Source organism: Rutidosis leptorrhynchoides, chromosome 5, assembly GCF_046630445.1.
Source record: "Rutidosis leptorrhynchoides isolate AG116_Rl617_1_P2 chromosome 5, CSIRO_AGI_Rlap_v1, whole genome shotgun sequence".
Lineage (NCBI taxonomy): Eukaryota > Viridiplantae > Streptophyta > Magnoliopsida > Asterales > Asteraceae > Rutidosis > Rutidosis leptorrhynchoides.
The window spans coordinates 11,672,694-11,688,648 of NC_092337.1; positions in this window are offsets into that span (position 1 = coordinate 11,672,694).

The following is a 15,955-nucleotide window of genomic DNA, read 5'->3' on the forward strand; positions in this document are numbered from 1 at the left end:
TTTAATTTCATCATGATACTCTTACCCATTATTTCCTAATCGTTTCGTTTAATAGCTTTTAATCGTCTTTTATATCGTGTTCGTAATAATGATAATAATAGTAATCAAAATAATTAGGTGTTACAAATATTTGTTTTAATTACACTAATATTAATAATGATAGTTACTATAACATTATTAACGATAATACTAATAATTATCATAATGATAATATAGTAATAATAATAATAACAATAACAATAACCATTTTTAAATAATGATATATATATTAATAATGATAATAATAATAATAATACCAATAATAATAATAATAATAATAATAATAATAATAATAATAATAATAATTGGATAATAATAATAATACTAATTATAACTTTAACGATAATAACGATAGTAATAATAAAAAAAATAACAATTTTTAATGATAAATCCTTTTATTAATAAAGATAATAATAATAATAATAATAATAATAATAAGAAAAAAACTAGAACGACGATAATAACGACGATAATAATAATCATTTTTAATAATAATACAAAAATTCGATGGACTATAACTTCAAATCCGTTCATCGAAATCATTCGATATCTAAATGAAAAGTTCTTAATTTTTCGCTAGCTTTCCAACGACATGCATATCGTATACCTTATCTCAGTCGCATATATAACTAATTCAGGATTCAACATAACCTAACTAAAGGCAATATCAAAAGTACAAACATGCATAATCCTATATACTCGAGCACTAGTCAGGGATACACTATTAGTATGTAAAAGTTAAATTATGAGTACTCACGTATCAATATTGAGATTCAATATTGCAGGAAAGGTACGTAGACGCAACGGAGATGATAAACACTATATTGACCTCACGAGCATACCCTGAACCATACCAATCACCTCCATAGCTATAACCCATAATTTCCTTAATCCAATCCCACTCGAAAAACAATTTCGAAATCACTCGGACAGCACTCTGACGTAATATTTTATGTATACTAATAATATCTTGAAATAATACGGAGTAAATATATATATGTAAATCGATTGAGAGAGTTTAGAGAAAAATATTTTCAAGTTTCTATGAAATAATGAAACCTATTGAATTCTATTTATAATAGATTTTTGAATTATTAAAGTGAATTATTAAAGTATGAATTATTAAAGTGAATTATTAAAGTATGAATTATTAAAGTGAATTATTAAAGTATGAATTATTAAAGTGAATTATTAAAGTTAAAGTAAAGTAAAAATAAAGTAAAGGTAAAGTTTAAGTATAGTAAAAGTATAAAACTATGTACGTATAATACGCGTATAAATATATATAATATTAATTTAAATCGTTATATATATTTAATAAAATAAAATATAAATATCGTTATCTTTATCATACTGGTTAAGTAATGAGTTGTCAAAAGTGATTCTAGATATTTATAAAAGTTATATACGTTTTAATAATAAAGTTCTTTTTAAACTGAAAACGTTTTTGTACGTTTGAAAACTAAATCAAATAAATATAATAATTTTGTTTTCCAAAACCAAATATATTTTTAAGAATCATTTTGTTTAAAGGTTAAAATAATGGAAATCGTTATATCATAAAATGTTTTAAAAAAGTAGAATCATATATATTCATAATAGGTTTCAAGTTTTTAAATTACAGTTTGTTGGTGAAGCATGGGATAAAGTTCAAAGGTTAAATAAACGTATGAAATCATCTTAATGAAAAACGTCGAGTTACTTAACTTGTCGATATCCAACATCTAAGTTATTTACACTTCACGTTCTTACTTATAAATCACTTTACCATTTTCCGAATGTTGTCAAAAAGAATAGATTTCTTAAATCACAGTGGACCTCATAACATAGACCCGTAATCATATCATAATGTATCTGATAAATCAACAATTTGATATTATCTTCTAATTCCATCGATAAACATATTGAAACAAATACGATCATGTAAAGTATTATACGTTTAATACTTTATTAATATTCTCAAGTTATAATATATATATATATATATATACATATATACATATTTATTTATATATAACGGTTCGTGAATCGTCTGAATTTGGTCGAGGTTATAATGAATGTATGAACACAATTTAAAATTCTTGAGATTTAACTTAACAAACTTTGCTTATCGTGTCGGAATAATATAAAGATAAAGTTTAAATATGATTGGAAATTTCTGGGTTGTCACAGTACCTACCCGTTAAAGAAATTTCGTCCCGAAATTTGAGTGGAAAGGTTGTGAATGATAATAAGTATGTTTTCATGATGCATACAGGCTGAAAATTAGAGTTTTATCATCAGCGAATAATTTGGATAAACAATCCATTTATATGAAGAGTACGAATGAAGCTAACATAGAAGAGTGAAATGAGTAAGTGTAGATTCATCTTATCATTTGACGTAGATATGATTGATTTCCAGATTTCAAGGGATTTGAAGAAAATCTTTGTAATAAGATTTGATTCTCCGGTAACAAAAGGAATTAGGATCCGCTTTAAATGCAATCGTCCATTTTAATTGTTCTGTCGGAGATTTTCTTATAAATTCACCTCCTTCCTTTTCTTACAACTCACACCTTCTATTGATGCATTTTATGCAAGTCCCTAGACATCTACCCAAGTCCATCGCAGGTACAACAGTTTACAGGCCACCATGATCGTTCGTTATTATCCTATTTGTGTTTGTATGTGGTTACAGCAACTGCAGGAACGAGATGTGGATGTTTAACTATGTTAGACTTAGTCAGACGTCCGAGTGAAGCCTCACTCGTACGGCTGACAGGCTCATACGCACGGTTGATGCTGAGCTAAGTCACAATTACAATCTAAATGAGAAGACACGAGTGAGTGATCACCCGTACGGCTGATGAAGCCAACTCGTATGTGTGATGGATGAATCGTACGGGTGAGCCAACAGCAGGGGTATATAAAGTCTTATGTTCTTCATTTTTAGGTTAAGCCTCTCATTTGTTACACACACTCAGATCTGGTGAGCTCCTCCGATTCTCTCTCAACCCAAATCACCCAGGTGGTGAATAATAGCTCTAGGTGTTGATCTAATCACACTTGATTTAGTTGTGTTATGACTAAATTAATCACAAAAAGCTTAACCTATTCACTAGAGGGTTTGATTCACTTATTCCGTCATTGTGTGAGTTAAATCTGTTGATTTCTAAGTTCCTTGTCATGTTTCATCACCTTCTATTCTTTCCCCCTCAACTCATATTTTAAAGTATTCATCAATATGCTCCATCCAGTTCTGATTCTCGATATACTTATAACTTTCATATCGGTCATTCTTCTTTTTCATCTACCGCCGGAAGAATCTATTTACTTCTACTATACTCTTGGGTTTATAGTGTTTCTAGTTCTCCCGTGTCTTTATATTGCTATATGCATCGATATATATGGTTTATAAATTTTGGTTTGTCGTTGGGCTTTATATCTTCTCTTAGATTTTAAAGTCTCTGTTTCTATCTTCTATAATCATTGTCATCCACAGTTAATGCTCTCTTTTATTTGCTGCAATTTATACCCCAATTTCTATTTCGGAGTTTTGTCCTTTCGTTTCTTCTTCTTGCGATTAAGCACCGCTTGTAATGGTCCAGAATTTACAAATATGATTTTCGGAATGAACATTGTTAATGTTCTAGGAAGGAAATTGTGATGGCACGATCTTGACTTGTCAAATTACTAGAATACCTTGGAAAAGGCCGAATCATCAAGAAATATTTTCTTGATATTTTAGAGGTTAAATAGAATACAAGAGTCGTATAACATGGAACATGATGATGTTATGATCTGTGAATCATCACGTTCAATTTAGAAACTCAGCATGAATTACTGTAATATAATCACATTGATCAAGTGTCATTATATTATACTAACTCATGCTTCAGTTTCCAACACTACTTCAAAAACATTCATATTTTAAACTCAAAGGTTTACAGAGTATAGGAACTAAACAGTTTCCTTTTTGATGTAATACAGATAGCGCAAAGAGATAAATGATTCCAGATAAGAATAGTTACGGAAATATCTTCAGAAATATGGAGGATATTTATAATGAAAGATACGATGATATCTTAGAATTTCTAATATCAGAGGATGATGAAGAATATTGTCTGTAAGGGTTTAGTGTCAGGAGCAAGGTATTCGTTAATGACTTCAGCAGACACTGAATCATTTGAATTCTTTGAAGGCAGGTTCAGTCTTTGTGATTTGTCCACAGCCTCCTTCATAATTTGCTCAATCCGTTTTTCAGTTCCAAAACTTCTCTATTTCTGAGCTTTGTTAATACACTAATCTTTATCATCAAACATTTTACTGCTAAGGTCGTTTACAGTTTTTGTTGCTTCATCAGCATTTCGAGAACTAGTTCGCGGTTCAGAGTGTTTTTCAGAAACTTCACATTCGAAGTATGTAAGCCTTGGAAATAGACGTTATGTATAACTGTTGGCGTCAACATGCTGTGAGATTCAAAATACTGATTGCTAACTCCCAATGATTTGTATGACAATTCTCGTTACAAGAGGCAGATGAGTAAATGATAAGGTTTCGATAAATATAAAGATTCTTCGGAATGCCCAAGATCAGTGAAGTTGTTGGTAAGTTTATTACTAATGTGGTGGAATATGAAAGGTTCTCCGGTAACAAAAGGGTAATCACATATATCAAAATTATGGTAAGGCTACTCCGAATCAAAAAATCGAAGTTGTCTTGCTGGAGCTGTGATATAATTTGCTACTTTGCAAAGGAATTGCAAGGTTATTTTTGCTAATAAATGCCAAAAGATCTGACACAGATATGTGTTGAATTATGACTTTGGTTTCGAGAGCTTTTTAAGTACATAACTGTGGGTAATATGTGGTTGGATCATCATCTCGATTGCTCATTATTTGAAGTGTCTTCAGAGATTTTCGAACGGTTTGAACATAGATTGTAATCGTTTGTATACATTTGATGTTCTAACACACTTTTGAAGTCAAAGTATAGCTTTGAAAGATGTAGGAATCTAAAAGTAATGGTACCGGTTATATCTCGAATTGAATTCTGAGATTTTAAAATCAGAATACGTAATTGGGTTTGAATGAGTATGGTTGTTTTGATTTCTATGAAAGAATGTATATTATTGTGAAAGTAGGAAGTATAATTGATAATTTGTTTAATCTGATTCGAAGAATGTAACATATTAATTGTGAATTTATATATATCTCTCGGGTATTACCTACCCGTTAAAAAATTTTCACAATTAATATTTTGTACATAAGAATTTTATTACAGTCTTTATGAAAATATATATGTATATATTCTCCTCAGATGTAACATATATTTTAATGAGTTAATACTAAATTAAACTAATTCGATTTACGGTTGGAACTAGAATTGAATAATTCCTTGAAGGTTTAGAGGTTACATAAGTATTTCTTCAATAATATTGAAATTATGAATCAATACTTCGTTATTTGTTGAGAAGTGATGTTGGTTTTCGTTAAATTCTTGTGAACTTCGCAAAGTACGAATGATGTTATCTGAAAAGTTTCGGTTACATCAATGATGAAGTGTAAAATCAAATATATACTTGATTTATTAGGAATTGGAATTTGTTGAATTGAGACAGAGATTGTAGTTAACGATGGTTAAGTCGCGGGTGAGGGACGTACATTATTGCATATTTGTAATATGAATTAACTGAGTAGTTAAGATTCACACACAGTAGCTTAGCACGGAAAGATTTGTTTTTTATTTCAAAATATATATATATATATAAAATATATATATATAATTTCTTCAGAGGGAATGAGTTAATTCTTCATAACTTGTTGATACAATATACACGTTATTGATTCGTAATGATGTCCACAGTGATTCTTGAACTGACGGAGTTTGTGATGTTATAGGTGTTGTTGATTCTGATGTTGACTGTACTGACGATGCTGGTGACGTTGACGGTACTGTTGATGCTGTTGGTAAAACAAGTTTAACTTGTTAATCACACACCATTTTTTTCAGGGTTTCTACTCTTCTTTCTATCATTTTGGTTCGCTTAACTGATTTATGGTTAGGGCTAGATTAGATAATCTCTAAGACTTTAGAGATTATATAATCGCCGCGGAATGTTTCTCCAATGAAGTTATGAATTAATACTTCGTCAGTTATTGTTGTTGGTACTCCTTGGTATCTATGGTGCGTATGACGTTGATGCTCGTGGGACAGATTGTGAAGTTGAGGTTTACAACGCGGTTGTGGTTGGAGGTGGTAATTGTAGTGACCCGAACTTTTCCATGTTTATATATATTAATTGAGATTGATATTTACATGATTAAATGTTTCCAACATGTTAAGCAATCAAACTTGTTAAGACTTGATTAATTGAAATATGTTTCATATAGACAATTGACCACCCAAGTTGACCGGTGATTCACGAACGTTAAAACTTGTAAAAACTATATGATGACATATATATGGATATATATATATAGTTAACATGATACTATGATAAGTAAACATATCATTAAGTATATTAACAATGAACTACATATGTAAAAACAAGACTACTAACTTAATGATTTTTAAACGAGACATATATGTAACGATTATCGTTGTAAAGACATTTAATGTATATATATCATATTAAGAGATATTCATACATGATAATATCATGATAATATAATAATTTAAAATCTCATTTGATATTATAAACATTGGGTTAACAACATTTAACAAGATCGTTAACCTAAAGGTTTCAAAACAACACTTACATATAACGACTAACGATGACTTAACGACTCAGTTAAAATGTATATACATGTAGTGCTTTAATATGTATTTATACACTTTTTAAAGACTTCAATACACTTATAAAAATACTTCTACTTAACAAAAATGCTTACAATTACATCCTCGTTCAGTTTCATCAACAATTCTACTCGTATGCACCCGTATTCGTACTCGTACAATACACAGCTTTTAGATGTATGTACTATTGGTATATACACTCCAATGATCAGATCTTAGCAGCCCATGTGAGTCACCTAACACATGTGGGAACCATCATTTGGCAACTAGCATGAAATATCTCATAAAATTACAAAAATATGAGTAATCATTCATGACTTATTTACATGAAAACAAAATTACATATCCTTTATATCTAATCCATACACCAACGACTAAAAACACCTACAAACACTTTCATTCTTCAATTTTCTTCATCTAATTGATCTCTCTCAAGTTCTATCTTCAAGTTCTAAGTGTTCTTCATATATTCTACAAGTTCTAGTTACATAAAATCAAGAATACTTTCAAGTTTGCTAGCTCACTTCCAATCTTGTAAGGTGATCATCCAACCTCAAGAAATCTTTGTTTCTTACAGTAGGTTATCATTCTAATACAAGGTAATAATCATATTCAAACTTTGGTTCAATTTCTATAACTATAACAATCTTATTTCAAGTGATGATCTTACTTGAACTTGTTTTCGTGTCATGATTCTGCTTCAAGAACTTCGAGCCATCCAAGGATCCATTGAAGCTAGGTCCATTTTTCTCTTTTCCAGTAGGTTTATCCAAGGAACTTAAGGTAGTAATGATGTTCATAACATCATTCGATTCATATATATAAAGCTATCTTATTCGAAGGTTTAAACTTGTAATCACTAGAACATAGTTTAGTTAATTCTAAACTTGTTCGCAAACAAAAGTTAATTCTTCTAACTTGACTTTTAAAATCAACTAAACACATGTTCTCTATCTATATGATATGCTAACTTAATGATTTAAAACCTGGAAACACGAAAAACACCGTAAAACCGGATTTACGTCGTCGTAGTAACACCGCGGGCTGTTTTGGGTTAGTTAATTAAAAACTATGATAAACTTTGATTTAAAAGTTGTTATTCTGAGAAAATGATTTTTATTATGAACATGAAACTATATCCAAAAATTATGGTTAAACTCAAAGTGGAAGTATGTTTTCTAAATTGATCATCTTGACGTCGTTCTTTCGACTGAAATGACTACCTTTACAAAAATGACTTGTAACTTATTTTTCCGACTATAAACCTGTACTTTTTATGTTTAGATTCATAAAATAGAGTTCAATATGAAACCATAGCAATTTGATTCACTTAAAACGGATTTAAAATGAAGAAGTTATGGGTAAAACAAGATTGGATAATTTTTCTCATTTTAGCTACGTGAAAATTGGTAACAAATCTATTCCAACCATAACTTAATCAACTTGTATTGTATATTATGTAATCTTGAGATACCATAGACACGTATACAATGTTTCGACCTATCATGTCGACACATCTATATATATTTCGGAACAACCATAGACACTCTATATGTGAATGTTGGAGTTAGCTATACAGGGTTGAGGTTGATTCCAAAATATATATAGTTTGAGTTGTGATCAATACTGAGATACGTATACACTGGGTCGTGGATTGATTCAAGATAATATTTATCGATTTATTTCTGTACATCTAACTGTGGACAACTAGTTGTAGGTTACTAACGAGGACAGCTGACTTAATAAACTTAAAACATCAAAATATATTAAAAGTGTTGTAAATATATTTTGAACATACTTTGATATATATGTATATATTGTTATAGGTTCGTGAATCAACCAGTGGCCAAGTCTTACTTGCCGACGAAGTAAAAATCTGTGAAAGTGAGTTATAGTCCCACTTTTAAAATCTAATATTTTTGGGATGAGAATACATGCAGGTTTTATAAATGATTTACAAAATAGACACAAGTACGTGAAACTACATTCTATGGTTGAATTATCGAAATCGAATATGCCCCTTTTTATTAAGTCTGGTAATCTAAGAATTAGGGAACAGACACCCTAATTGACGCGAATCCTAAAGATAGATCTATTGGGCCTAACAAACCCCATCCAAAGTACCGGATGCTTTAGTACTTCGAAATTTATATCATATCCGAAGGGTGTCCCGGAATGATGGGGATATTCTTATGTATGCATCTTGTTAATGTCGGTTACCAGGTGTTCACCATATGAATGATTTTTATCTCTATGTATGGGATGTGTATTGAAATATGAAATCTTGTGGTCTATTATTATGATTTGATATATATAGGTTAAACCTATAACTCACCAACATTTTTGTTGACGTTTTAAGCATGTTTATTCTCAGGTGATTATTAAGAGCTTCCGCTGTCGCATACTTAAATAAGGACGAGATTTGGAGTCCATGCTTGTATGATATTGTGTAAAAACTGCATTCAAGAAACTTATTTTGTTGTAACATATTTGTATTGTAAACCATTATGTAATGGTCGTGTGTAAACAGGATATTTTAGATTATCATTATTTGATAATCTACGTAAAGCTTTTTAAACCTTTATTGATGAAATAAAGGTTATGGTTTGTTTTAAAATGAATGCAGTCTTTGAAAAACGTCTCATATAGAGGTCAAAACCTCGCAACGAAATCAATTAATATGGAACGTTTTTAATCAATAAGAACGGGACATTTCAGTTGGTATCCGAGCGTTGGTCTTAGAGAACCAGAATTTTGCATTAGTGTGTCTTATCGAGTTTGTTAGGATGCATTAGTGAGTCTGGACTTCGACCGTGTTTACTTGAAAAATGATTGCTTAACAAATTTTGTTGGAAACTATATATTTTTAACATGTGAATATTATGTGATATATTAATCTCTTAACACGTTTGATATTATGTGATAGATGTCTACCTCTAGAACAAGTCCCATTGACTCACCTAATAATAATGAAGAGTCAAATGTAAATTGGAATGATTCGTGGACTGATTCACAAGTTCCCGAAGAGGAACCGGAAGAAGAGTCGGAACCGGAAGAAGAATCGGAACCGGAAGAAGAATCGGAACCGGATGAAGAAATAGAACCGGTGGGGGAAATAATAAAACGGTTAAGTAAAAGAAAAATCCTCAACCAACCGACCAAGGTTAATTATGGTCAATGGTATTTCCGCCAAGGAAGCAAAATATTGGGAGGATTACCAATTCTCCGATGAATCGGATTCCGACGAGAATTCCGATGATGTTATAGAAATTACCCCAACTGAATTTAAAAATGCAAAAGAAAATAATAAGGGAAAGGGCATAAAAATAGATAAATCTAATTCCAACCCCGATGAACTTTATATGTATCGTCAACCCCCGAAGTCCTTAAGTTGTAACAATGACCCGGGAACCTCTAAACCACCAGGTTTTTCTAAACCAATGTGGACAACGACGGCTCGTATTAGGGGAACATCATATATCCCTAGAAACTTGACAAAACGAACCAAAACCGAACAAGAAGAAATGAGCGAGTCTGAATAAGATAGTTGTATTCGTGTGGTGTAATATATGTAATATAGTGTGCTTATGATTTATGATATATGTAAAAATTGCTTGTATTAATAAGTATTTTTTTTATGAATTTAACTCTTGTCTATTTTACAGTATAAAAACACAAAATGGATAGACAACCCAATATTTTAAGAGACCTACCCGGAGACATGATTGATGAAATCTTGTCTAGAGTCGGTCAGAATTCTTCGGCACAACTATTTAAGGCGAGATCAGTTTGTAAGACATTCGAAGAACGTTCCAAGAATGCCTTGGTTTATAAAAGGCTTTCGTTCGAAAGATGGGGGATATCACATTGGGAAATCCATAAGTTACGATGTGTTTACTTTGACGCATATATTGCGGGGAACCCAAATGCTATTTTACGCAATGGGTTAAGAAATTATTTTGACTCAAAATAATTTCTTAACCCATTGCGTAAAATAGCATTTGGGTTCCCCGCTAGACTTCGTGATTTAGAAAAAGCGGCTAACATGCAACATAAAGAAGCATGTTATGCTTACGAATTAGTAATGTTCGCTTCTCACCAAAGTGAGAACAAGAACATTGGGCTACAACTATTAAACAAAACGTTCCCACAAGTGACGGAGTCGGTAATTGGGGTAAGAAATGAGGTTTTTAGATTGTTACGGGACTGTTGGACATTACGTAACCCTCGTCCCTTTGACGACGTTACAACACGCTGTCTTATCAACGGCCATAACGGTTATGTTCCACAAGACCAAGGATGGGAAGTAATCCTAGTAAAACTAGAATGCATGACTTGTTTCTGGACGTATGAATTACGTGTCTTTATTGCCTTTGCTGAACGACTTGTGTACTAGCTAGAATTATCTTCACAACCATCTTGTATCAAATTTACTGTGTGCTATATTTCATGCTATATGTAAAATAAGCGGTATTGTAAGTTTGTAAAATATTGTGAAAAAGTTTGAACGCGAAATATTATTATAATCAGTTTTTCATATAGAATTGTAGTAGTTGAATTGTATATTAGCTACTAAGTATGAACTTAACGGGTAGGTACTACCCGAATTTAAACTTATAAAACGCTAATATGAAGAAAAAGCTTTTATAAATGAGTTCATATTATGCTACGAAATACTATTAACTACTCTTAATATTCTGTATGATTAACTTGTTCCATTTAACTATTTTGAAGGAAATGGCACCGACGACTCGACACACCGTGAATATGAATGAAGAGGAATTCCGTACTTTTCTAGCTTCAAACATAGCCGCAGTACAGGCTGCGCTACATACCAACAATAACCTTGGATCTAGCAGTACAGGAAATCGTGTAGGATGCACCTATAAAGAATTCACTGCCTGCAAACCTTTGGAATTTGATGGAACCGAAGGACCGATCGGATTGAAACGGTGGACCGAGAAGGTCGAATCGGTGTTTGCCATAAGTAAGTGTACTGAAGAGGACAAAGTGAAGTACGCTACGCATACCTTCACCGGTTCTGCGTTAACATGGTGGAATACCTATCTAGAGCAAGTGGGACAAGACGATGCGTACGCACTACCGTGGTCAGCATTCAAGCACTTGATGAACGAGAAGTACCGTCCCAGAACCGAGGTCAATAAGCTCAAGACAGAACTTAGAGGGTTACGAACCCAAGGATTTGATATTACCACGTACGAAAGACGATTCACAGAATTGTGCCTATTGTGTCCGGGAGCATTCGAAGATGAGGAAGAGAAGATCGACGCGTTTGTGAAAGGATTACCGGAAAGAATCCAAGAAGATATAAGTTCACACGAGCCCGCCTCCATACAACAGGCATGTAGAATGGCTCACAAACTAGTGAACCAGATTGAAGAAAGAATTAAAGAACAGACTGCTGAAAAGACCAATGTGAAGCAAGTCAAAAGAAAGTGGGAGGAAAACGGTGATAAGAATCACCAATACAACAACAACAGCAATTACAACAATAATCGCAACAATTACCCCAACAATCGCAACATCAATCGCAACTACAACAAACGGCCCAACAACAACAACAACAACAACAACAGCAACTACAACAATCATCCTAACAACAATAATAACCGCAACAACAACAACAATCAGAAGCAGCTATGCCAAAGGTGTGAAAAGTATCACTCGGGGTTCTGCACCAAATTTTGCAACAAGTGTAAAAGAAATGGTCATAGCGCAGTGAAGTGTGAGGTCTACGGACCAGGGGTTAATAGAACGAAAGGAACAAATGGTGTCGGAACGAGTAATGGCGGAGCAAGTAGTGTCGGAGCAAGTTATGCTAATGTAGTTTGTTATAAATGTGGAAAACCGGGCCACATTATTAGAAATTGCCCTAACCAGGAGAACACGAATAGACAAGGCCGCGGAAGAGTTTTCAATATTAATGCGGTAGAGGCACTGGAAGACCTGGAGCTTGTTACGGGTACGTTTCTTATTGACAATAAATCTGCTTACGTTTTATTTGATTCGGGTGCGGATAGAAGCTATATGAGTAGAGATTTTTGTGCTAAATTAAGTTGTCCATTGACGCCTTTGGATAGTAAATTTTTACTCGAATTAGCAAATGGTAAATTAATTTTAGCAGATAATATATGTCGGAATCGAGAAATTAAACTGGTTAGCGAAACATTTAATATTGATTTGATACCAGTAGAGTTAGGGAGTTTTGAAGTGATAATCGGTATGGACTGGTTGAAAGAAGTGAAAGCAGAGATCGTTTGTTACAAAAATGCAATTCGCATTATACGAGAAAAAGGAGAACCCTTAATGGTGTACGGAGAAAAGGGCAACACGAAGCTACATCTTATTAGTAATTTGAAGGCACAAAAACTAATAAGAAAAGGTTGCTATGCTGTTCTAGCACACGTCGAGAAAGTACAAACTGAAGAAAAGAGCATCAATGATGTTCCCGTCGCAAAAGAATTTCCCGATGTATTTCCGAAAGAATTACCGGGACTACCTCCACATCGATCTGTTGAATTTCAAATAGATCTTGTACCAGAAGCTGCACCAATAGCTCGTGCTCCTTACAGACTCGCAGCCAGCGAGATGAAAGAACTGTAAAGCCAATTACAAGAACTTTTAGAGCGTGGTTTCATTCGACCAAGCACATCACCGTGGGGAGCTCCTGTTTTGTTTGTCAAGAAGAAAGATGGTACATTCAGGTTGTGTATCGACTACCGAGAGTTGAACAAACTTACCATCAAGAACCGCTACCCACTACCGAGAATCGATGACTTATTTGATCAACTACAAGGCTCGTCTGTTTATTCAAAGATTGACTTACGTTCCGGGTATCATCAAATGCGGGTGAAAGAAGATGATATTCCAAAGACTGCTTTCAGAACACGTTACGGTCATTACGAGTTTATGGTCATGCCGTTTGGTTTAACTAATGCACCAGCTGTGTTCATGGACCTTATGAACCGAGTGTGTGGACCATACCTTGACAAGTTTGTCATTATTTTCATTGATGACATACTTATTTACTCAAAGAATGACCTAGAACACGGTGAACATTTGAGAAAGGTGTTAGAAGTATTGAGGAAGGAAGAATTGTACGCTAAGTTTTCAAAGTGTGCATTTTGGTTGGAAGAAGTTCAATTCCTCGGTCACATAGTGAACAAAGAAGGTATTAAGGTGGATCCGGCAAAGATAGAAACTGTTGAAAAGTGGGAAACCCCGAAAACTCCGAAACACATACGCCAGTTTTTAGGACTAGCTGGTTACTACAGAAGGTTCATACAAGACTTTTCCAGAATAGCAAAACCCTTGACTACATTAACGCATAAAGGGAATAAATTTGAATGGAATGATGAACAAGAGAAAGCGTTTCAGTTATTGAAGAAAAAGCTAACTACGGGACCTATATTGTCATTGCCTGAAGGGAATGATGATTTTGTGATTTATTGTGACACATCAAAGCAAGGTCTTGGTTGTGTATTAATGCAACGAACGAAGGTGATTGCTTATGCGTCTAGACAATTGAAGATTCACGAACAAAATTATACGACGCATGATTTGGAATTAGGCGCGGTTGTTTTTGCATTATAGACTTGGAGGCACTACTTATATGGGGTCAAAAGTATTATATATACCGACCACAAAAGTCTTCAACACATATTTAATCAGAAACAACTGAATATGAGGCAGCGTAGGTGGATTGAATTATTGAATGATTACGACTTTGAGATTCGTTACCACCCGGGGAAGGCAAATGTGGTAGCCGATGCCTTGAGCAGGAAGGACAGAGAACCCATTCGAGTAAAATCTATGAATATAATGATTCATAATAACCTTACTACTCAAATAAAGGAGGCGCAACACGGAGTTTTAAAAGAGGGAAATTTAAAGGATGAAATACCCAAAGGATCAGAGAAGCATCTTAATATTCAGGAAGACGGAACCCGGTATAGGGCTGAAAGGATTTGGGTACCAAAATTTGGAGATATGAGAGAAATGGTACTTAGAGAAGCTCATAAAACCAGATACTCAATACATCCTGGAACGGGGAAGATGTACAAGGATCTCAAGAAACATTTTTGGTGGCCGGGTATGAAATTCGATGTTGCTAAATACGTAGGAGAATGTTTGACGTGTTCTAAGGTCAAAGCTGAGCATCAGAAACCATCAGGTCTACTTCAACAACCCGAAATCCCGGAATGGAAATGGGAAAACATTACCATGGATTTCATCACTAAATTGCCAAGGACTGCAAGTGGTTTTGATACTATTTGGGTAATAGTTGATCGTCTCACCAAATCAGCACACTTCCTGCCAATAAGAGAAGATGACAAGATGGAGAAGTTAGCACGACTGTATTTGAAGGAAGTCATCTCCAGACATGGAATACCAATCTCTATTATCTCTGATAGGGATGGCAGATTTATTTCAAGATTCTGGCAGACATTGCAGCAAGCATTAGGAACTCGTCTAGACATGAGTACTGCCTATCATCCACAAACTGATGGGCAGAGCGAAAGGACGATACAAACGCTTGAAGACATGCTACGAGCATGTGTTATTGATTTCGGAAACAGTTGGGATCGACATCTACCGTTAGCAGAATTTTCCTACAACAACAGCTACCATTCAAGCATTGAGATGGCGCCGTTTGAAGCACTTTATGGTAGAAAGTGCAGGTCTCCGATTTGTTGGAGTGAAGTGGGGGATAGACAGATTACGGGTCCAGAGATTATACAAGAAACTACCGAGAAGATCATCCAAATTCAACAACGGTTGAAAACCGCCCAAAGTCGACAAAAGAGCTACGCTGACATTAAAAGAAAAGATATAGAATTTGAAATTGGAGAGATGGTCATGCTTAAAGTTGCACCTTGGAAAGGCGTTGTTCGATTTGGTAAACGAGGGAAAATAAATCCAAGGTATATTGGACCATTCAAGATTATTGATCGTGTCGGACCAGTAGCTTACCGACTTGAGTTACCTCAACAACTCGCGGCTGTACATAACACTTTCCACGTCTCGAATTTGAAGAAATGTTTTGCTAAAGAAGATCTCACTATTCCGTTAGATGAAATCCAAATCAACGAAAAACTTCAATTCATCGAAGAACC